Source organism: Musca autumnalis, unplaced genomic scaffold (genome assembly GCF_047663935.1).
Source record: "Musca autumnalis isolate F117 unplaced genomic scaffold, ASM4766393v1 scaffold_1, whole genome shotgun sequence".
In the NCBI taxonomy this organism is placed as follows: domain Eukaryota; kingdom Metazoa; phylum Arthropoda; class Insecta; order Diptera; family Muscidae; genus Musca; species Musca autumnalis.
Genome location: NW_027411644.1, coordinates 57,571,829 through 57,594,207, shown reverse-complemented (window position 1 = coordinate 57,594,207; position 22,379 = coordinate 57,571,829). Strand labels below are relative to the sequence as shown.

General features: G+C 36.6%; 1 protein-coding gene across 3 annotated transcripts in view; it reads right to left on the bottom strand.

Moving 5' to 3' along the window:
- Positions 1 to 22,379, bottom strand: part of LOC141398150 (rho guanine nucleotide exchange factor 17) — a 443,900-nt gene that overhangs the window by 59,233 nt on the left and 362,288 nt on the right. The window contains exon 1 of one of the 3 annotated variants that reach the window (XM_073975393.1): positions 19,501 to 19,809. The exons of 1 other annotated variant lie outside the window; for it this stretch is intronic. The gene's annotated coding sequence lies outside the window, so the exon portion shown is untranslated. Of the gene's footprint in view, positions 1 to 19,500; positions 19,810 to 22,379 lie in introns of those variants that run through there. One more of the 3 variants, XM_073975390.1, reaches the window with a different exon arrangement.

Genomic DNA, 22,379 nt, shown 5'->3' with positions numbered 1-22,379 from the left:
TAAATTTAAAAAAGACGGATTTCTTATCTGTCATCTTACAACATCACCCCTTTTTATGAACACCGTGATAACACTGCCTAAATTATGTTTTACAAAGCGCAACCCAAAATAACCCCCTCCCTTTCACACTTTCTCATTACGAAGCAATCAGGCGTATTCCGAAATAAAAATCCCAACCCTGCTCTCTACTTAATATTAAGTAATAATGTGTTCGAACTACTACTGCACTTTCAATAACTGTCATCATTGATAGGGAATTACAAAAAAATAAATGATGTCTAACAAGAACAACAACACGGGCAATAACATGATGATAATCTACTAGACAAAAAAACTCCAGCAGCAGTCAGTTACCACCCCGTTATGGGATATGTGCTATTTTTAGTCTTCTGTTTATTGGAGTGCAAAAATAGAATGGATTATAGATTGGTTGGTGGGTCGGACTACTACTCTTATCTCTGGGCAACCAACACAGATGGGGGTAATTCAGGTACAAAGTACTTGTCGTGTACATAGCATTTAAATTGGTTTCCAGGTGAACTAATAAAAAAAGAGATCCTCTACCCCCAACACATCTCCACAATACAATTATTTGATATTATCGTTTACTTGACTATGTTACTGGTTTTAGGTTAAGTTGAATGGGGGTTATTTTGAGTGTTACCCTTCTTTCATAGGTAATAGGTGTGTGAAATTTTGTGGTAGTTACGGAAGTTGGTGGTAGGAAGGAAAAAATGCAACAGTTCTTAGGTTAGGTTTTGTTTATTTGTGTCAAGTTGTTTTTATATAAATTGCTAGGAAAATCTGTCACATATTCGAGGGGTCCTTTTAATTCAGGAAAATAAAGTAGATGGCGTTCATGAAGATAAGAAACTTGAGGTGTTCTATGATAAGTCCTTGAGGTCTTCCATAACATGACATTATGGTCTTCTATAAGAATAACTTGTGATCTTCAAATAGAAAATATTGTGGTTTTCTATAACCAGACCTTGTGGCCTTCTACAAGGAGCATTTGGGGTATTCTAAGAGAAGACTTTAAGGTCTTCTATAGGAAGACCCTTCTATTATTTTATAAGAAGACTTTGTGTTCTTCTATGAGAAGACTTTCCGGTCCTCTATGAGAACATCTTGGGATCTTCCATGAGCAAACCTTAGGTCTTCCATAACATGACATTATGGTCTTCTATAAGAAGAACTTGTGATCTTCCAATAGAAAATATTGTGGTTTTCTATAACCAGACCTTGTGGCCTTCTACAAGGAGCATTTATTCTAAGAGAATACCTTAAGGTCTTCTATAGGAAGACCCTTCTATTATTTTATAAGAAGACTTTGTGTTCTTCTATGAGAAGACTTTCCGGTCCTCTATGAGAACATCTTGGGATCTTCCATGAGCAAACCTTAGGATCTTCTATAAGAAGACCTTGTGGTCTTTCATAAGAACACCTTGTGGTCTTCTAAAAGAAGACCTTGTGGTATTCTATAAGAAGACCTTGTGCGCTGCTATAAGACGACCTTGTGGTCTTCTATTAGAAGACCTTTGGGTCTTCTATAAGAAGACCTTGTGGTCCTCTATAAGAAGACCTTGTGGTCTTCTATAAGGAGACCTTGTGGTCTTCTATAAGAAGACCTTGTGGTCTTCTATAAGAAGACCTTGTGGTCTTCTATAAGAAGACCTTGTGGTCTTCTATAAGAAGACCTTGTGGTCTTCTATAAGAAGACCTTGAGGTCTTCTATAAGAAGACATTGTGGTCTTTCATAAGAACACCTTGTGGTCTTCTAAAAGAAGACCTTGTGGTCTTCTATAAGAAGACCTTGTGGTCTTTCATAAGAACACCTTGTGGTCTTCTAAAAGAAGACCTTGTGGTCTTCTATAAGAAGACCTTGTGCGCTGCTATAAGAAGACCTTGTGGTCTTCTATAAGAAGACCTTGTGGTCTTTCATAAGAACACCTTGTGGTCTTCTAAAAGAAGACCTTGTGGTCTTCTATAAGGAGACCTTGTGGTCTTCTATAAGAAGACCTTGTGGTCTTCTATAAGAAGACCTTGTGGTCTTTCATAAGAACACCTTGTGGTCTTCTAAAAGAAGACCTTGTGGTCTTCTATAAGAAGACCTTGTGCGCTGCTATAAGAAGACCTTGTGGTCTTCTATTAGAAGACCTTTGGGTCTTCTATAAGAAGACCTTGTGGTCCTCTATAAGAAGACCTTGTGGTCTTCTATAAGAAGACCTTGTGGTCTTCTATAAGAAGACCTTGTGGTCTTCTATAAGAAGACCTTGTGGTCTTCTATAAGAAGACCTTGTGGTCTTTCATAAGAACACCTTGTGGTCTTCTGTAAGAAGACCTTGTGGTCTACTGTAAGAAGACCTTGTGGTCTTCTATAAGGAGACCTTGTGGTCTTCTATAAGAAGACCTTGTGTTCTTCTATAAGAAGACCTTGTGGTCTTCTATAAGAAGACCTTGTGGTCTTCTATAAGAAGACCTTGTGGTCTTTCATAAGAACACCTTGTGGTCTTCTAAAAGAAGACCTTGTGGTCTTCTATAAGGAGACCTTGTGGTCTTCTATAAGAAGACCTTGTGGTCCTCTATAAGAAGACCTTGTGGTCTTCTATAAGAAGACCTTGTGGTCTTCTATAAGAAGACTTTGTGGTCTTCTATATGAAGACCCTGTGGTCTTCTATATGAAGACCCTGTGGTCTTGTATATGAAGACATTGTGGTCTTCTATAAGAAGATCTTGTGGTCTTCTATAAGAAGACTTTGCGGTTTTCTATAAGAAGGCCTTGTGGTTTTCTATAAGATGACCTTGTGGTCTTCTACAAGAAGACCTTGTGGTCTTCTAAAAGAAGACCTTGTGGACTTCTATAAGAAGACCTTGTGGACTTCTATATGAAGACTTCTTGGTCTTCTATAAGAAGACCTTTTGGTTTGCTATAAGAAGACCTCTTGGTCTTCTATACGAAGACCTCTTGGTCTTCTATACAAAGTCCTTGTTGTCTTCTATAAGAAGACTTTGTGGTCTTCTATAAGAAGACTTTGTGGTCTTCTATAAGAAGACCTTGTGGTTTTCTATAAGAAGATTTTGTGGTCTTCTGTAAGAACAACTTGTCGTCTTTTATAAGAAGGCCTTGTGGTCTTCTATAAGAAGGCCTTGTGGACTTCTATATGAAGACTTCGTGATCTTCTATAAGATGACCTTTTGGTCTGCTATAAGAAGACCTCTTGGTCTTCTATACAAAGACCTTGTTGTCTTCCATAAGAAGACCTTGTGGTCTTTTATAAGAAGACTTTGTGGTTTTTTATAAGAAGACCTTGTGGTTTTCTTTAAGATGACTTTGTGGTCTTCTATAAGAAGACCTTGTGGTTTTCTATAAAAAGACCTTGTGGTCTTCTATAAGAAGATTTTGTGGTCATCTGTAAGAACACCTTGTCGTCTTTTATAAGAAGGCGTTGCGGTCTTCTATAAGAAGGCGTTGCGGTCTTCTATAAAAAGACCTTGTGGTCTTCTATATGAAGACCTTGTGGTCTTCTATAAGAAGGCCTTGTGGTCTTCTATAAGAAGGCCTTGTGGACTTCTATATGAAGACTTCTTGGTCTTCTATAAGAAGACCTTTTGATCTGCTATAAGAAGACCTCTTGGTCTTCTATACGAAGACCTCTTGGTCTTCTATACAAAGATCTTGTTGTCTTCCATAAGAAGACCTTGTGGTCTTCTATAAGAAGACTTTGTGGTCTTCTATAAGAAGAAATTGTGGTTTTCTATAAGATGACTTTGTGGTCTTCTATAAGAAGACCTTGTGGTTTTCTATAAGAAGACTTTGTGGTCTTCTATATGAGGACCCTGTGGTGTTCTATATGAAGACTTTGTGGTCTTCTATAAGAAGATCATGTGGTCTTCTATAAGAAGACCTTGTGGTTTTCTATAAGAAGACCTTGTGGTCTTCTATAAGAAGACCTTGTGGTCTTCTATAAGAAGGCTTTGTGGTCTTCTATAAGAAGATTTTGTGGTCTTCTATATGAAGACCCTGTGGTCTTCTAATGGAAGATTTTGTGGTCTTCTATCCTTGCGATGCTCTAAAAGAAGAGAAGACCTTGTAGTCCTCTAAGAAAAGACCTTGTGATTTTCTATTAGAAGGCCTTGTGGTCTTCTCCATGAAGACCTTGGGGTCTTCTATAAGAAGACTTGGGGTCTTCTATAAGAAGACTTGGGGTCTTCTATAAGAAGACTTGGGGTCTTCTATAAGAAGACTTGGGGTCTTCTATAAGAAGACTTGGGGTCTTGTATAAGAAGACCATGTTGTTTTATATAAGAAGACCTTATGGTCTTCTATAAGAAGGCCTTATGGTCTTCTATAAGAAGACCTTATGGTATTTTATAAGAAGGTCTTGTGATTTTCTATTAGAAGACCTTATGGTCTTCAATAAAAAGAGTTCGTGGTCCTCTATAGAAAGAATTTGGTATACACACTCGCCTTGCACTCAAAAGGTTCTTAGAGTTTCAGCCATGAACCACTTCTCTAGAAGCGTGTCGTTAAGGCATGCCGTTCGAAAACGGCTCTTAAAATGAGGTCCCATTTCATTGACCCTTGTCGCTTCTGGGATATTTGTGGAATAATTATTTTATATGAACTTCTTTAAAAAAACCTTCTGGTGTAAATGAGACATGAGCTATCACATCTTTAAAATGCCCTTCTTTCCTTAACATAACAGTATAATACAGATTTATTTCCGTGGTATGTGTGACACATATCAAGCCCTCTTTATAAGTTGAGTGTTAAAAGGGGATGACCTTTCACATTAGTTGTGATGGTCAAATAATGATTTACAAAATAGAAAATATTGGCGTTAATTTCCTGTAATCAAATTCAGATGTTTGCTTATTTAAAAAAAAAAAGTTTTATGTCAGTGATGACAATCATTTGATAAGAGGAAACCTACATTCATATGCTTCCAAATTTTATATTTTAATAATAGAGGACAACCTGTCATTTGATCCCTTCTTAACCAGCATTCATCGCCTTATATTCTATTTTAAGTTTTGTTTGGTCTTGACACAACTATTCAATTAAAATATTCACATTGAATATTAAATGGAATTTCGAGGTTATTCTTGATTTTTGCGTAGCGGTAAAAAAGAAATGTCTTACATGTCAGCAATCTTATTAAGTAACAAAAACAAAATATGTGGAATAATCACTTAAAGATCCTACGCCTTGTTATGCATACAAGCCGTTTTATATAATTCACATAACAAGTTTGCAAACAAACGCGCCAATGCATCAAAATATCAGCAGAGAGCAGAGCTACCACGTAAACACACCCACACAAAATATGCAGGCTGGCTGTCTGTCTGCCAGCTACACAGCCACATCTGAAGGCGCGCTACCACCATAATCCTTGTTGTTTAATAACTTTTGTTTTTATTATGGTGGTAGAATGAACGCACATCCTCTCACATACATATGTCACTTGCACGCACGCACACACACCCACTCAAGTGAGTGTGACATGCAATCGACACGAAGGTAAAAATAAATGTCATGCAAATAAACGACCACTGAATAGCTTCGCATGATAACGCTGGAACAAAAACAGCAACAGGAACAACAACAGTCACTATCATTGCATAAAACAAAAGCACCGTAAAAGAGAAACCGCCATAACACGGCGTTTTTCACACTGCACACTGACAACTTGCTGAAAAACAAAAGCCCTGCCTTAATGCAGGAAATTTTATATTGGCAATTTATGATGGTCGCAATTGAAAGATGTGGAGAGGAAAATGCAATGCAAAAAAAACGATATCAAAACAACAGGTTGCTATTTCAAGGAAAAAGGTGGAAAGGAAATACAAGTAAACTTGAGATAAACGTATTTCTATGAACAACAATTGTTCTTCAGTGTCCTTAATTAATGTAATCTCTGTTCGATTGAAAAAAAAAACAAGGTAAACAAAGTGCGACTGGCGGAAAGGTAGTTTTTCTTATAGAAGATAAAAAAGTCGTATTTTAACATTAAATCTTCCTATAGAAGACATTGCCTCGTCTTATGGAATACCATTGGGTCTTCTAAGAGCAGACCAGCATATCCTTGTTTTACTCCTCTTACGGAATACCATTGCGTCTTCTAATAATAGAGCAACATCTCCTTGTTCTCCTAGTAGACCAACGTGTAAGACTACGCAGATATCTAATAAATTGCCGTAAGATCTTCAAATAGAAGTCCAATAACACTTCCTGAGAAATTTTCCTTTTATACATATGGAAAACCAACTGGTCGAATATCTGCAATAGGCGTTCTTATAAAATACTGTTAAGTGTTCACAAAAAAAAAGTATCAGTCGGCTTTGCCGACAGAGATATACCCTCAGCCTGTGTATATTGAAACAATTTTTTTTCCACAAAACGCATGTATTTAGGGAGTTTTAAAAATTTTGTGCGTTTGAACTGACAAAAATGTTGATTAGGATTTAATATCAAAAGTTTTGCGGAGGAGATACTAAAATGAATGGATCTCCATCCACTACATATGGTACCATAGGGGTTTTTTAGACCTTCAGGGATGTTTGCTCAAGAAGTATGAACTTGCCCCTGAAACAACTTTTACCATCGCAATTGAGGCAGCAATGCAACAATAAAAATTTTCAACAAAAATCAAAGTGATTCGAAAGCAGGTCTTAAAGTGAACATGTATCCGAAATTTTGAGTGGGAGGTACCGGATGGAGTGGACAAATATAGTCCATATTTGAACCTGATCTATATCTGGTAGATATATTAGGATGTGTAAAGTATGGACCAATTCGGCCACTCTCTTCAAGGGTTATCGTACGCACAATTTTTCCGAACATTTTTGAACTTTTGTGGGGGAGGTACCTGAAGGAGTGGAACGATATGGCTTATCTTCGAACTTAAACTATGTTTGGACAAAATATTACTAAGGCCAAACTTTGGACCGAATCGGCAGACCTGTTCGAGAGTTATTTTGCCCTCCAACCTCCTCCCACGGTGTCATAGGGTTTTTTTTGCAACTTTCAGGCTATTTTCTCAGGAAGAATGGACTTGCCCCTGATGAAACTTATACCGTCGTATGGAGGGCAGTGAATACAAGTTGCTAAAGCAAAAATCAAAGCGATTCGAGAGATGTTCCTAAACTGAACTTTTCCAAAATTTTGTGTGGGAGGTACCCGACGGAGTGGACCGATTGAGTCCATATTGAAACCTGATCTAAGTCTGGTACACGCTCCACGATGGGCAAAGTATGGACCAAATCGGTTACACCCTTCAAGAGTTATCGTGCGTACAAATTTTCCGAACATTTTAGAACTTTTGTGGGGGAGATACCGGAAGAAGTGGACCAATATAGCTCATCTTCGAACTTAAACTAAGTTTGGACAAAATATTACGAAAGCCAAAATTTGAACCGAATCGGTTCATCCCTTCGAGAGTTATCGTGCGCTCCAGCCAGCCAGACAGACAGACAGACAGACGGACGGACATTGCTCAATCGACTCCAAATTGTCTGAAACACATTTCGTCCAAACATACTTGGGGTCTAAAACCATTATTTCGATGAGGCACATTTTGCCCGTATGAAAGTGTATATACCCTTCATAGCCTAAAGGCTGAGGGTATAAAGACTTCCTCAAAACCAGGACTTCTTGTTGAAGACCATGTTATGGTACTTCATGAGAAACATCAACTAAATTTAAATGAAAGGCGCTTACACCTGAAGTTTTTCCGGATTCTGAAACTAAAATGTTCATAGATGAGAAAAAATCAAAAAATCGCCAGAGGGATTTTCAAATAAATCGCGGTCAAAGTTCACATTTTTAGGGCTTTTTAGGTTTTCACGATTTTGCTTGAAAACCGCAAGCCCTATCGAAATGGGATTAAAGAACATTTTGTACCAGTGAAAATTCCCTACAAGATTGACCTCAAAGGTATTTTCGTAGGTTTTACCATAGAAGTTCAAATTGGGATAATTGGGACTGACTGTATGGCCTCCTCTAAAACAATAAAAATTCTCAAAATACAGAAAATCTGCACGTACCGTTATATGAGAGCTACACCAAAACATAGACATATGGTGATCAATTTTGGTGGAGATGTTTTGTGGCCACTGGAAACATAAAATGGAAAATAGGAGCTACTTCGATGTTGCCAATTTTTGATTGAGGCTATACGAACATGTAGTCTGATATAACCCATCCGCGAACTTGACATGCCTATGGTACATTCGGCTGCAAAAATTACAGCGTTCTATCTCAATTATTGCGGACGCAAGACGGACATGACTAGATCGATACAGAAGTTTATCCTTGTGATTTTCTCTATAAAGAGTGCGAACATTCCAGGTGCAGATTAGCAGATCATGGTAAAACGTTTACGGGGGTCGTCAACTTTAGAGGGGGTTGTTTTTCCTTTTTCTTTGGTCCCATGTTATAGTCGGTCAGGGCCGTTGCTTGGTATCTTTCATCCCCTGCATCAACCTAAATTGGGAAAGTAACATCAAAGGAGTGAAAATGTATTTCTAGTTCCCCTTTCACGGTGCCCCTTAACTAAATTTAAATGAAAGATGCTTACACCTGGGAAGTTTTTGCGGTTTCTGAAACTACAATGTTCATAGATGAGAAAAATAAAAAAAAAAAAACAAAAAAAATCGTCGGAGGGAGTTTCGAATAAATCGCGGTCAAAGTTCACATTTTTGAGGCTTTTTTAGGTTTTCACGATTTTGCTTCGAAACCGCAAACCCTATCGAAATGGGATTAAAGAAAATCTTGTAGCAGTGAAAATTCTCTACAAGATCGACCTCAATGGCATTTTCGTAGGTTTTACCATTTTTGAGATATAGAAGTTCAAATTGGGACAATGTACTGACTGTATGGCCCCCTATAAAACAATGTCATGAAGGGTGCACCCTAACTAACTTTGAATGAAAACCGCTTACATCTGGGAAGTTTTCGCGGATTCTGAAACAGCAATGTTCATATAAAAATCCAAAAACAAAAAAAAATCGCAGGAGGGATTTTTAAAAATATCGCGATCAAAGTTCAGATTTTTAGGTTTATTTTAGGTTTTCGCGATTTTGCTTGGAAACCGCAAACGATTTGGAATTTGGTCTTGTTGTCTTTGGCAATATTGTAGCCCTAAACTAGTAGAACTTATCTTTTGAACAGACTTTATAAGAAAAACTCCATCTAGGACATCAAAATCGATAAAATATAGAAAATTTATAAATTCTGGTCAATATCAGCTAAGCCATTGGGAGTTGAACCAAGTAACCTTTTGCAAAAATCTTACAAATAATGTTCTCAGCAATTCTGCAGAACATTCTGAAACTCTAAAATGCTTACTTCATGTTGTTTCAGCGGTATTTTGCATCATATATTTTACAACACATATTTCAAACACAGTTTACATCGACAGTTTATTCTCGCATTTGGGATTTCTCAACATTATTGACATATTCATTAAATCGAGGCAATTTACAACAATGACATGTTCTGAAGAGTTGTGTATTACATTCCAGCGAATATTTATCTTAAAGGAAACGTTAAGAAAAAATTAACGGTTTTGGAGATATGGTGCGAAATGTATACAAATTATGGAAATTTTCGATATTTTATAAAATTTGAGGCAATAAATGTAGTTTTTCGAATTCATTATTTCTCCAAATATGTTATTCTTGCCCCTATCTACAAATTTGCTTCAGAGGTCAGATGAAGATTCGCATTGGTTTCCGAGATATAGCCCAGAATTGCTTTAAAAAGTCAATATTTAACCATATTTAGATTGGGCCATAAAGGCCATGCTGGATCTGATACAACAAAACCCAACTAGGAGTTTTAGTCGTTTGGGTCTGTACTTTCAAAAAATCCTCAGCTCAAATTGTTTGCACAAGATTACCTCAACAATTTTGCACAGTGTAATTGTACGCTCAACCTTGTATATACATAGGTTATACACACTTTGTGCTGATCAGCAATGTGCCTCACTGGAATAATGTTCACAGACACCACATAGTTAATACCAAATCATTATCAAAACAGTTGGAGTAGATCAAGTCATGTCCGTCCTTTTATCGGGCTGGCTGGATAATACGATAACTGCCGAGGGGAGTAACCCATTGGGTCCATACATCAGAATTTTTTGCCGAACTTAGAACAAGTTTGAAAGTGGACTACATATGACAATTAATTCGGAAACTCTCTTATAAAAGTTCAAAAATTCGCCCGCAACTAATCAATTTCATATCCACTTTAAAATATTTTGTTGTTATTCAAACAATTGAATTGCAACAAAATATGGACTCGAGCTGAAATAAACACAAAGATGTAAAGTTCAAAAATGTTTGGTACTAAACACAGTTTAAATTTAATGCTCGAGAATAGTTTTGAAATTTTTACCGAAGGTTGTTATACTGGTCCTGATTACCGTTTTATAATTTGTTGAGTGGGAAAGTTCACGCTTCTTTACATAATGGTGAAAAGCTTTAAAAACTTCTAAAACAGCAAAAATGGTTGGTGGTTACTAAAAGCATAGTATGAAGTAGCTCACAAACTTTGCACATCTAAATATTTCACTCACATTTAGATCAAGTTTGGAGATAGATTTTATTTCATAAAAGTTAAATATTTTCTTAAGCGAAATTTAAGAGGTAGCGGTTGGAAAGCGGGGCTACTGTCTAATACGTAAGTGGTTTCATTGGTTCATTTTTTCGTTTGGAACCATATTGGAACCTCATCTAAGTCTGGTTGAAATTTCACGATGTGCAAATTATGGACCAAATCGGTTACTCCCTTCAAGAGTTATCGTGCGCACAAATTTTCCGAACATTTTCGAATTTTGTGGGGGAGGAGTGGACCGATATAACACATCATCGAACTTAAACTAAGTTTGGCCAAAATATTACGAAATCCAAATTTTGGACCGAATCGGTCCGTTCGAGAGTTATCGTGCGCTCCAGCCAGCCAGACAGATAGAGGGACGGACATGGCTAAATCAACTCCAAATTGTCTGAAACTTATTTCATAAAAAACTTACTTGGGGTCTAAAACAATTATTTCGATGAGACACTTTATGCCCGTATGAAAGTGTGGTTGACGCAGGGGATGAATGATACCAAGGAACGGTCTTGACCGGCTTTAACATGGCAAAGCCCAGGACTTATCTTGGTCCCTCTTTCATCTCAAGTGGACACTGACCTCCCCGTGGTGTCACCTGGGGAGCTGCCTTTAACGCCCGTTAAAGGTAGTGAGCTAACATGTGTCGCGCATTCACCCATAAGAACTATAAAAGCTTGGGTTGGGCATTGGGCTCATCCCGTCAAAACAGTTTACTATGAAAAAACAAAGAAAAAGATGAAAAACAAACCCCTCTAAAGTTGTCGACCCCCGCAAACGTTTCAAGGACCATGATCTGCGAATCTGCACCTGGAATGTCAGTTTGCGCTCTGGCGGATGTATTTGATAAGTACAAAGCTGATATTATCGCCTTACAGAAAGTGCGATGTAATGGGGCAGACGTAAATATCACAAACGATTACGCAATGCATTATAACTGCCATGAAACGAAGCATGAGCTAGGTGTTGGATTTATGGTAAACCGGAGGCTTAAAAATCTCGTATCCAGATTTTCTTCGGTTGATGAGAGAATTGCCACAATCCGCATAAAAGCAAAGTTTTTTTAACATCAGTCTCATCTACGCCCATGCCCCGAGCGAAGAAAAAGACGAACAGACCAAGGATATATTCTACGAGCGCCCCGAGAGAGCATACGACTGCTGCCCTGGCCATGACATTAAGATTGTTCTAGAAGATTTTAATGCTAAAATTGGAAGGGAAAATATATTTGGTCCCACGGTCGGCACGTTCAGCCATCATGAGGTAACAACAGACAACGGAATGAGGCTGATCGATTTTGCAGCGGCAAAGCAGATGGTAGTGAGCAGCACCAGCCATATCTCGACATACACAAGGCTACGTGGATATCTCCAGATGGGACAACAAAAAATCAGATTGATCATGTTGTGATAGACGTAAAATCTATACTTGGGTACCAAAAACCTCCACCTAAAAATTTATGGTACGATCAGGAGTGTCGTAAGGCTACAGAAGAGAAGTGCGCTGCATACAGAGCTACCCTGCATTCAGTAGCAACACGAAGCGCAAAAGAATCTTATCGGGAGAAGAGGAGAAGCGTTTGTTTTTTTTCAGGAGAAAAAACGTGAGCATGAGAAACTCGAGATGTTCAGGAGTCTAAATGAAGTCCGAACATTTTACCATAGTGTAAAACACCAGACTGAAGGATATTCTGCAGGCACATCCTCCTGCAAAGATTACGAAGGGAATCTGATAACTGATAAAGATAACGTACTAAGAATTTGGAAGGAGCACTTTATAAAGCTCTTGATATCGACTATAGGTGACGATGAAGATACCCCAGAACCAATCGTAAATTGCAACGTTGAATGTTTACCACCTAGGCAAAACGAGGTTATGACAGCTATTAATCGGCTGAAAACCAATAAGGCAGCAGGAGCTGATGGACTTCCCGCCGATCTCTTCATGACCGGCGGCGAATTGCTGATAAGGAGTATGCATCACTTAATTTGCTACATTTGGCAGAAAAAAAGCATGCCCAACGATTGGAACCTCAGCCTCAAGACGGTTTTTGCAAATTACAGAATCATAAGTCTCCTACCTTTCGCATACAAAGTGCTGTCGAGCATACTGTGTGAACGTTTAAAACCCATGGTCAATGAAATAATCGGATCATACCAATGCGGTTTTAGACCTGGTAAGTCGACAATTGACCAAATCTTCACACTGCACAGTGGATCCACTTGTATGGAGAAAGTGGCCAAAAATATTTAGAGTGTAAAAATCAAGCCAATACGCCGGTTACAGCTCTGTGCTGCTGCGAAGAGTGTTTTAAGAGACCACGAGCGTAGCTTCTCCCCCCTTTCCCCTCTGGAGGGGGTATATGGTAAAAATTGTTTTATGCTGTTAATACAAAATGACATAAACAAATGTCCCGATTTTCTTATGATGCAAAAATAGGCTTGGGGAAACAAAACAATCTCCAAAACAACATAAAATTCAACCAATTAACGGATTAAAAAAAATCAACATTTTTGTCCGAAAATTGGTAAAATTTTTAATATAGATCTTATAACGTTCTTCCTGGAAGGCAAGTACCGCCAACGAAAGACGAATTTGGAAGAAGATTTCTTCATCTTGCCACTGATGTCAATTATGTTAATGTACGTGGTCAGATAACAGAGTTATACGATAATATATCCATAGAAACCAATTTCTAGGGCAGCTTTAGTCAGCAACCCACCATTTATAGTCTGGCACTAGATGGCAGCTGATTTTAATACTGAATAATCTTAAACCCATGACCTACTTTGGAAAATTATTCCCGAGGTGGGCACTGGTGGGCATCATGACTAAAACCTTAGATCAAATTTAAGTATATGATCGAATTGGCATTACAAAATACACTAAGAAAATATGCAGCTAACTTGAATTCCACAACACGCTAAAACACTATTTTTTAATGAAAATTAAGCTATTACCTCCTCCTTCAAAATCCACTATATTATTTTGCTATACGTATTAGTTTCGCGATATTTTGAATATATTTACTTGCACTTAAAATATAGGTTGTACTCACAACAAAAAATATTAGTCAAATGTTCCGACTTTTGAAGCTATTCTTAAGAAGATCGCGTTCGAATGAAACAAAAATTAATATATTTTTAAAAAGGTCCATGTCATAGCTGTCGGAGTTGCCAGATGTTGAACCAAAATTTTGACATTCATTTTTTTATTTTTGGCCAATGCACATTGGTCGCAAATGTGAATTCTTTGGCCAAAAGTCAATTTTTTGATATTCTTCTTTTGAGTTTTTCTCTTCGCAATATGGAAGGTAACACTTCAAAACAACAAAAACAAAGATTGTTTATTCCAAATTTGTATTTACCGTTAGACGAGAAGGAGTCAAAATACAGATTTGTTTACTGTGTTATTAATCGAGTTGAGTGAGCAGTATTTTGTGATAATTTGTGGGTTATAAAATCGCAATAAGTACAAATGTAAAGGTAAAACTCAAATATGGAGAATAAAGACGAATGTAAATAGATTCATTTTCCAAAAAGAACAGAAGAAAAATTCGGTCTAAGAACAAAGTTATCAACATATTTCTGGAACACTCTTAAATTCTTACATTTTGTTTCAATGGTAAAATTGTCATGGGCCGAAATAATTTTGATCGCTAGTGGTCGATGTTAGAAAAAAATCAAAAATACTTTGATGTGTATACTTTAATAAAAAAATCATTTCAAGGTGCGATTCGTTGCGATAAATCATGCACAATTTTTTCAGTCTACATCAAATTCCGAAATATTTCATATTCGGCTGGTACAAATTTAATTCTTAGAAACACAGTTTTGAACCGATTTTCCTGAAAACTTGGTATTTTTATTTTGAGAGTCCAGAGAATATTTCAACCAAAAAATTGTCGACATAGGTCCACGTTGGGGTATAGCCCCCATATAAGGGTACCCCCAATTGAAGATAATTTGACAATTTTAGCCATATTTTTAAGCCGATTTAGCTGTAATTTTGCATTTTGATTTCTTAAAAGATATGAACCCTTCTTACCAAAAATTATAAACATAGGTCGAAGTTTTAGTTTAGACCCCATAGAATGGGGTCACCCTGTTTAATATATTTTAACGGGTTTTTTGGAAATTTAGAGTGAAAATAATTCTGAATTAATATTTTGTGACAGTAATTATAAATAAAACTAAATATCAATACAAAAAGGGCATGCAAATAGTTTTGGCCAGAAAAATTGGATTTCAGACCAGTGTGCAATGGGTGGATCCACTGTGCACTGCGCCAAATACTGGAAAAGACCCACGAAAGACAAATCGACACGTACCACCTGTTAGTTCACTATAAGGCCGCGTTCGACAGCCCAATTAGAGCAAAGGTGTTTCAAGCGATGTCTGAGTTTGGCTTCCCTGCAAAGCTAATTCGACTATTCAGGATGATATTGGCTGACACAAAATCAACAGTTAAAATAGGAAAGAACCTCTCCGAGCCTTTCAACACAAAAAAGTAGCATTTTGTTGTACAGTGAAATCAATATATTTTTACAGTGTTTTATTTAACTTGCTTTGGTATCCGTTTAGTTCAAATCTAGTAACTCATTTTCAACACAGTTGCAGTTGACCAATCGCACTGAAACTGTGCACACACTTCAGATTTGTATAACAATACATGAATATGAGAACAAAACCAATATGGGTCCATTTTTTCCTATAGCCCCCATATAGCGGTACCACCCTATTTCATGTATTTTGAGGATTTTACCTTCATTATTAGCCCGAATTGGCTGTAACTTGGCATTTGGAGTTCCCAATGATACAGAAACTTCCCCACAAAAAATTGTGGACATAGGTCCAGGTTTTGGTATAGCCCCCATATAGCGGTACCACCCGATTTCAAGTGTTTTAAGGATTTTATCTTAATTTTTTTAGGCCGAATTGACTGTAACATGGCATTTGGTGTTCCCAATGGTACCGAAACTTCTCCACCAGTACCACCCGATTTCAAGTGTTTTAAGGATTTTATCTTAATTTTTAGGCCGAATTGGCTGTAATTTGGCATTTGTGGTTGCCAATGGTACAGAAACTTCCCCACCAAAATTTGTGGACATATGTCCAGGTTTTGTATAGCCCCCATATAGCGGTACCACCCGATTTCAAGTGTTTTAAGGATTTTATCTTCATTTTTAGGCCGAATTGGCTGTAACTTGGCATTTGGCGTTCCCAATTGTTTCCGATTTCAAGTGTTTTAGAGATTTTATCTTAATTTTATGGCCGAATTGAATGTAATTTGGCATTTGAGGTTGCCAATGGTACAGAAACTTCCCCCGAATTGGCTGTAACTTGGCATTTTGAATTTCCAATGGTACAGAAACTTCTCTACCGAAAATTGTGGACATGGGTCCAGGTTTCACCGACTCAGGCATTTTAAAGTTTGTATCTACATCTTCGGCATAAATTGGCTCAGTAATCAAAAAGTTAAAAAAAAAATAATTTAATAAAAAAAACAAGTAAAAATGTATCAGTTGTCTTTGCCGACAGAGATATACCCTCAGCCTGTGTATATTGAAACAATTTTTTCCCAAAAAACGTATGTATTTAGGGGGTTTTAAAAATGTTGGACCTTTGAACCGACAAAAATATTGATTAGGATTACAGATCAAAAGTTTTGCGGAGGAGATACTAAAAGGAATGGATCGACATTGACCATTATGGAAGTGGATCTCCAGCCACTACATACGGTGCCATAGGGGGTTTTACACACTTCGGGCTGTTTGCTCAAGAAATATTGACTTGCCCCTGAAAAAAACTTTTAGCATCGTAATTGAGGCAGCGAATGCAAGTTGCTTCAACAAAAATCAAAGTGATTCGATATCAGGTCTTAAAGTGAACTTATCCGAAATTTTGTATGGGATGTACCGGATGGAGTGAACAAATATAGTCCATATTTGAACCTGATCTATATCTGGTAGAAATATTAGGATGTGTAAAGTATGGATCAATTCGGCCACTCCCTTCAAGAGTTACCGTACGAACAATTTTTCCGAGCATTTTTGAACTTTTGTGGGGGAGGTACCTGAAGGAGTGGACCGATATGGCTTATCTTCGAACTTAAATAAGTTTGCACAAAATATAACGAAGGCCACATTTTGGACCGAATCGGTAGATCCGCTCGAGAGATATCTTGCTCTCCAACCACTACACATAGGGGTTTTCTGCACCTTAAGGCTATTTTTTCAGAAAGTATGGACTTGCCTCTGATGAAACTTGTACCGTCGTATGGGGGCAGTGAATAAAAGTCGCTACAACAAAAATCAAAGCGATTCGAGAGCAGGTCCTAAACTGAACTTTTCCAAAATTTTGTGTGGGAGGTACCCGACGGAGTGGACCGATTTAGTCCATATTTGAACCTGATCTATATCTGGTAGAAATATTAGGATGTGTAAAGTATGGACCAAATCGGTTACTCCCTTCTAGAGTTATCGTGCGCACAAATTTTCCGAACATTTTCGAACTTTTGTGGGGGAGGTACCGGAAGTAGTGGACCGATATAGCCCATCTTCGAACTTAAACTAAGTTTGGTCAAAATATTACGAAAGCCAAAATTTGATACGAATCGGTTTATACGTTCGATAGTGCGCTCCAGCCAGCCAGACAGACAGACGGACATTGCTTAATTGACTCTAAATTGTCTGAAACACATTTCGTCCAAACATACTTGGGGTCTAAAACCATTATTTCGATGAGGCATATTTTGCCCGTATGAAAGTGTATATACCCTCGTTAGCATAAATGCTGAGGGTATAATTAAAGCTAGGGTCACACTAGGCAAATATTTGCTCCAGCGACAGGGAGTGTGTGTTTACTGAGAGCAAGTGAGCCTAAATTTCAATGCATTATTTACGCTCATTTGCTCTCAGTAAGCGCACACTGCCGGTCGCTAGAGCAAATATTTGCCTAATGTGACCCTAGCTTAAGTTACAGTGTTTTATTTGTAAATGCACTGAAAACTAGAACTAGAAACTAGCTTCAATATGTCTTCTTCATGATGGAATCTCCCAAATAAAACGCTTGCATTTAAATTAAAAATGGTGAGAGATTCCATCACGAAGAAAAATATATATATTGAAGCTAAGCGAAAAATTATTTTCTAGTTTTCAGTGCATTTATAAATAAAACACTGTTACTTAATATTTTTTTTAAATATTTTTTATATAGACTTTAGAAAATAAGCAAAGCTATGTGCTTTCAAAAAAATCGTTTAAGAAGTTGTTAGAATTTTTAATGTAACACAGTTTTATATTAACTTTCATTAGTTTTTACAACTTAATGCATTTAAACCTTTAAACTTTCCTTAAAGGGAACTATTATAATTTGATAACAGGTTGTTGGTCCTGTATACAGATGTAGGTGAGTATAAGAAGGATTTTCAACCCTCAATTCATTACAAAATAGAAAATAAACAAATACAGCTTAACCACAATTTTTATCATGTGACCGACCCTCTAATTTCCTTTTATTTTTTCAGTTAATCTACTTTTGTTTAAATCCACAAACAACAATACACAAAAGAAGAAATAGAAGATGTACAAGAACAGTAGTAACAATAAACCATTAACCCCACTATAAACTTACAACAATAACGTAAGAAAATTTCTCTTCTACTCTCTTCTATTTAAAAAAAAGTTCGGTTTGATTCTTGTAAAACGGGGAGTAAAGCCTCTGTTTGTGGGTAAAGTTAAGAGTGTGGGAGAGTTGAGAGATGGCTATTTACTGTATTACTCTCTTTCAAACAAAATACGTTTGAAAATTACGGGGATTGGGGATGTATGTCTGTCAGTTTTCCTTTCTTTTGGGAGATAGAATGTTTTATTTTGTCAATGTTGTTGTTGTGTCTGTGTGATAAAATGGTAACAGTTGGAAAGTTTGAAATATTATGGTAATATAGTGGCAAGCAAGACACACACATACACACATACTCCTACCCGAAGAATACATTAAGAATATAAAGGATAAAGGAAGAAGCTGTGTGTGTTTTTTATGTGATACACATACACATTATACGCAGGTGCAATTATTAGTGTGTGTACATAATGGTGGCATAAATAAGCAAAAAAGATGAAGAAAAGCACACAACCAAAAATAAAAATAAATTGTTTTAAACATTTTCTTAGAATGGAAAAAGGCAAACAATATGAAAGAACTTTACATGTAAGCAAAAGCCACAATATTAAAGTAAACAATCCACAGAAAAGTGTACTTAACAGTGAGAAGTTGTCAAAAGATGGGGGGAGTAGGATGTTTAAATGGCTGAGATGAGTTTGAGATAGATTTTTTTTTTCATATTTTAACAAAAAAGGAAAATCGCAGATATTTTGATTTTTTCACAAAAATTCTATTCATTTTTTCCTAAATTTCAATTTTTTGAAACACATTTTGAAATCACTTAGATTTTCATATTTGTTTTCTTTATTTTTTCCAAACAAAATGCAAGAAAAATTATTTTCCTTTTAATTTGGCTGAAAATCCACTTGCACATACCACATACATGGATACAGACAGACACACATACACAGGCACACACTTAGGAAAATTCTTTTCGTTTTGGTTTAATTAACATTTTTTTTGTGCTTTGCTTATTTTTGTTATTGCCTTTTTGTGAAATGAGTTTGGATTTTATTTAAACAAAAAACAAATTGCCTGTATATTGTTTTCTCTCACTCTCACAAACTTAATTTAATATTTTTCACAAAAAAATAATTTTCTTCAATGGTTTTCAAACAAAACCATTTTGGGAAAACACATTTTTTAAATTTTTTTTTCAAAAATTTTTCTTTTAAACATAATATGCTCTATTTTATTTAAATTTTTCCATCTCATTACTTTAATTTCAAACTTTTTTTTCTTTTCACAACAAAATCATGAAAATTCTATATTTTTCTTTAATTTTCTCGGTTTTCTTCTTGTTTGTTTCATAAACGTCGGTGACGGCGACGACGGACAACAACGACGTTGCTACATTCAGCTTCAGCTATAATGACTGATGATATGATTACTGGCTGCTGTTTCTCCGTGGCCGTGGTCGTGTTGTTGATGCAAAAAACTTTGTATATTTACTACAGTCTAATAATGTACAACTACTACTGAAACTGTGTTTGTTTTCGACCAACCAAAACAGAGGCAACCAGTCACAAAAATTGTCTTATACACGGGCCAAAAGCCTAGCCTTCCTCATACTCATACATTCAAGGTAGATTTACTCTTTAGTTGGGAAAAACACGTAACTCTCTTTATTTGCAAAAGGTAAGCAACAGGAATCGGTTTGAAGCAGGGTTGCCGCCTTCGTAACAACTATAAAAATAGTTGGTTAAAGGAAAGCTCTTCCACTCTACACAAAAAAGCTAAAGCTCTTCTAATATGTAGTAGAACTAAAGTTGTTCTAGTCTATAGAAGAGCTTTCTAAAGCTCTTCTACTCTATAGAACATATTGTCAAAACTCTTCTAGTCTATGGAAGAGCTTTTAAAAGCTCTTCTAGTCTACAGAAGAGCTTCCTAAAGTTCTTCTAGGATATCGAAGAGCTGGATTGAGCTCTTCTAGTCTATAGAAGAGCTTGGTAAAGCCCTTCTAGTCTATGGAAGAGCATGGTAAAGCCCTTCTGGTCTATGAAGGAACTTGTTAAAGCTCTTCTAGTCTACAGAAGAGCTGGCTTGAGCTCTTCTAGTCTGTAGAAGAGCTTGCTAAAGCACTTCTAGTCTATAGACGAGCTCTAGTATATAGAAGAGCTTTTAAAGCTCTTCTGGTCTATAGAACAACTTGTAAGGCTATAAAAGAGCTGGCAAAAGCTTTTCTAGTCTAAAAAAGAGCTGGCTAAAGCTCTTCTGGTCTATAGATGAGCTGGCTAAAGTTCTTCTAGTCTATAGAAGATCAGGCTAAGGCCCTTTAGTCTATAGAAGAGCTTGCTAAAGCTCTTCTAGTTTAAAGAAGAGCAGGCTAATGCTCTTCTAGTCTATAGAAGAGCTGGCTAAAGCTCTTCTAGTCTATAGTAGGGCTTGTTAAAGTTTTTCAACTCTATAGAAGAGCTTTTTAAAGCTCTTTAGTGTATAGAAGAACTTGATAAAGCTCTTATTGTCTATAGAAGAGCATGCTAAAGCTCTTTTAGTCTACAGAAGACCTTAATAAAAACCATCTTGTCTATAGAAGCTAAAGCTAAAGCTCTTTTAGTCTACAGAAGACCCTAATAAAAACCATATAGTCTACAGAAGACCTTAATAAAAACCATCTAGTCTATCGAAGAGCGTGCTAAAGCTCTTATAGTCTATAGAAGTGCTGGCTAAAGCACTTATAGTCTATAGTAGGGCTTTTCTACTCTAAAGAAGAACTTTTTAAAGCTCTTCTAGTCTATAGAAGAACTTGTTAAAGCTCTTCTAGTTTATAGAAGAGTTTGCATAGATCTTCTAGTGTACGCTAAAGCTCTTATTGTCTATAGAAGAGCATGCTAAAGCTCTTTTAGTCTACAGAAGAACTTAATAAAACCCATCTAGTCTATAGAAGAGCTTGCTAAAGCTCTTTAGTGTATAGAAGAGCTTGATAAAGCTCTTATTGTCTATAGAAGAGCATGCTAAAGCTCTTTTAGTCTACATAAGACCTTAATAAAAACCATCTTGTCTATCGAAGAGCTTGCTAAAGCTCTTATAGTCTATAGAAGTGATGGCTAAAGCTATTATAGTGTATAGTAGGGCTTTTCTACTCTAAAGAAGAGGTTTTTAAAGCTCTTCTAGTTTATAGAAGAGTTTCCATAGCTCTTCTAGTGTATGCTAAAGCTCTTATTGTCTACAGAAGAGCTGGATAAAGCTCTTCTAGTCTATAGAAGACCTGGCTAAAGTTCTTCTAGTCTACAGAAGAGCTTGCTAAAGCTCTTTAGTGTATAGAAGAGCTTGATAAAGCTCTTATTGTCTATAGAAGAGCATGTTAAAGCTCTTTTAGTCTACAGAAGACTTTAATAAAAACCATCTAGTCTATCGAAGAGCTTGCTAAAGCTCTTCTAATCTATAGAAGAGCTGGCTAAAGCTCTTCTAGTCTATAGAACAGCTGGCTAAAACTCTTCTAGTCTATAGAAGAACTTGTTAAAGCTCTTCTAGTTTATAGAAGAGTTTGTTAAAAAAATTTTAGTCTATAGAGAGCTTCTTAAAGCACTTCTAGTCTAGATAAGAGCTTGGTAAAGCCCTTCTAGTCTATAGAAGAGTTTGCAAAAAGTTTCAACCTAAAGAAGAGCTGGCTAAAGCTTTTCTAGTTTATAGAAGATCTTCTTAAAGCTTCTAGTCTATAGAAAGCTTGCTACAACTCTTCTACTCTATAGACGAGCTTGTTATAGAAAAGTTTGTTAAAGCTCTTCTAGTCTACAGTAGAGATTCCTAAATCTCTTCTAGTTCATAGAAGAGCTGGCTTAGTTCCTCTAGTCTATAGAAGAGCTTGTTAGAGCTCTTCAAGACTACAGAAGTGCTTGCTAAAGCTCTTCTAGTCCATAGAAGAGCTAGCTTAAGCTCCCCTAATCTCTAAAAGAGCTTTTTAAAGCTCTGCTAGTCTATAGAAGAACTTTTTAAAGTTCTTCCAGTCTATAAAAGAGCTGTCTTAAGCTCCTCCAGTCTATAGAAAAGTTTGTTATAGAATAGTTTGTTAAAGCTCTTCTAGTCTATAGAAAAGCTTCCTAAAGCTCTTCTAGTCTCTAGAAGAGCTTGCTAAATCTCTTCTAGTCTATAGAAGA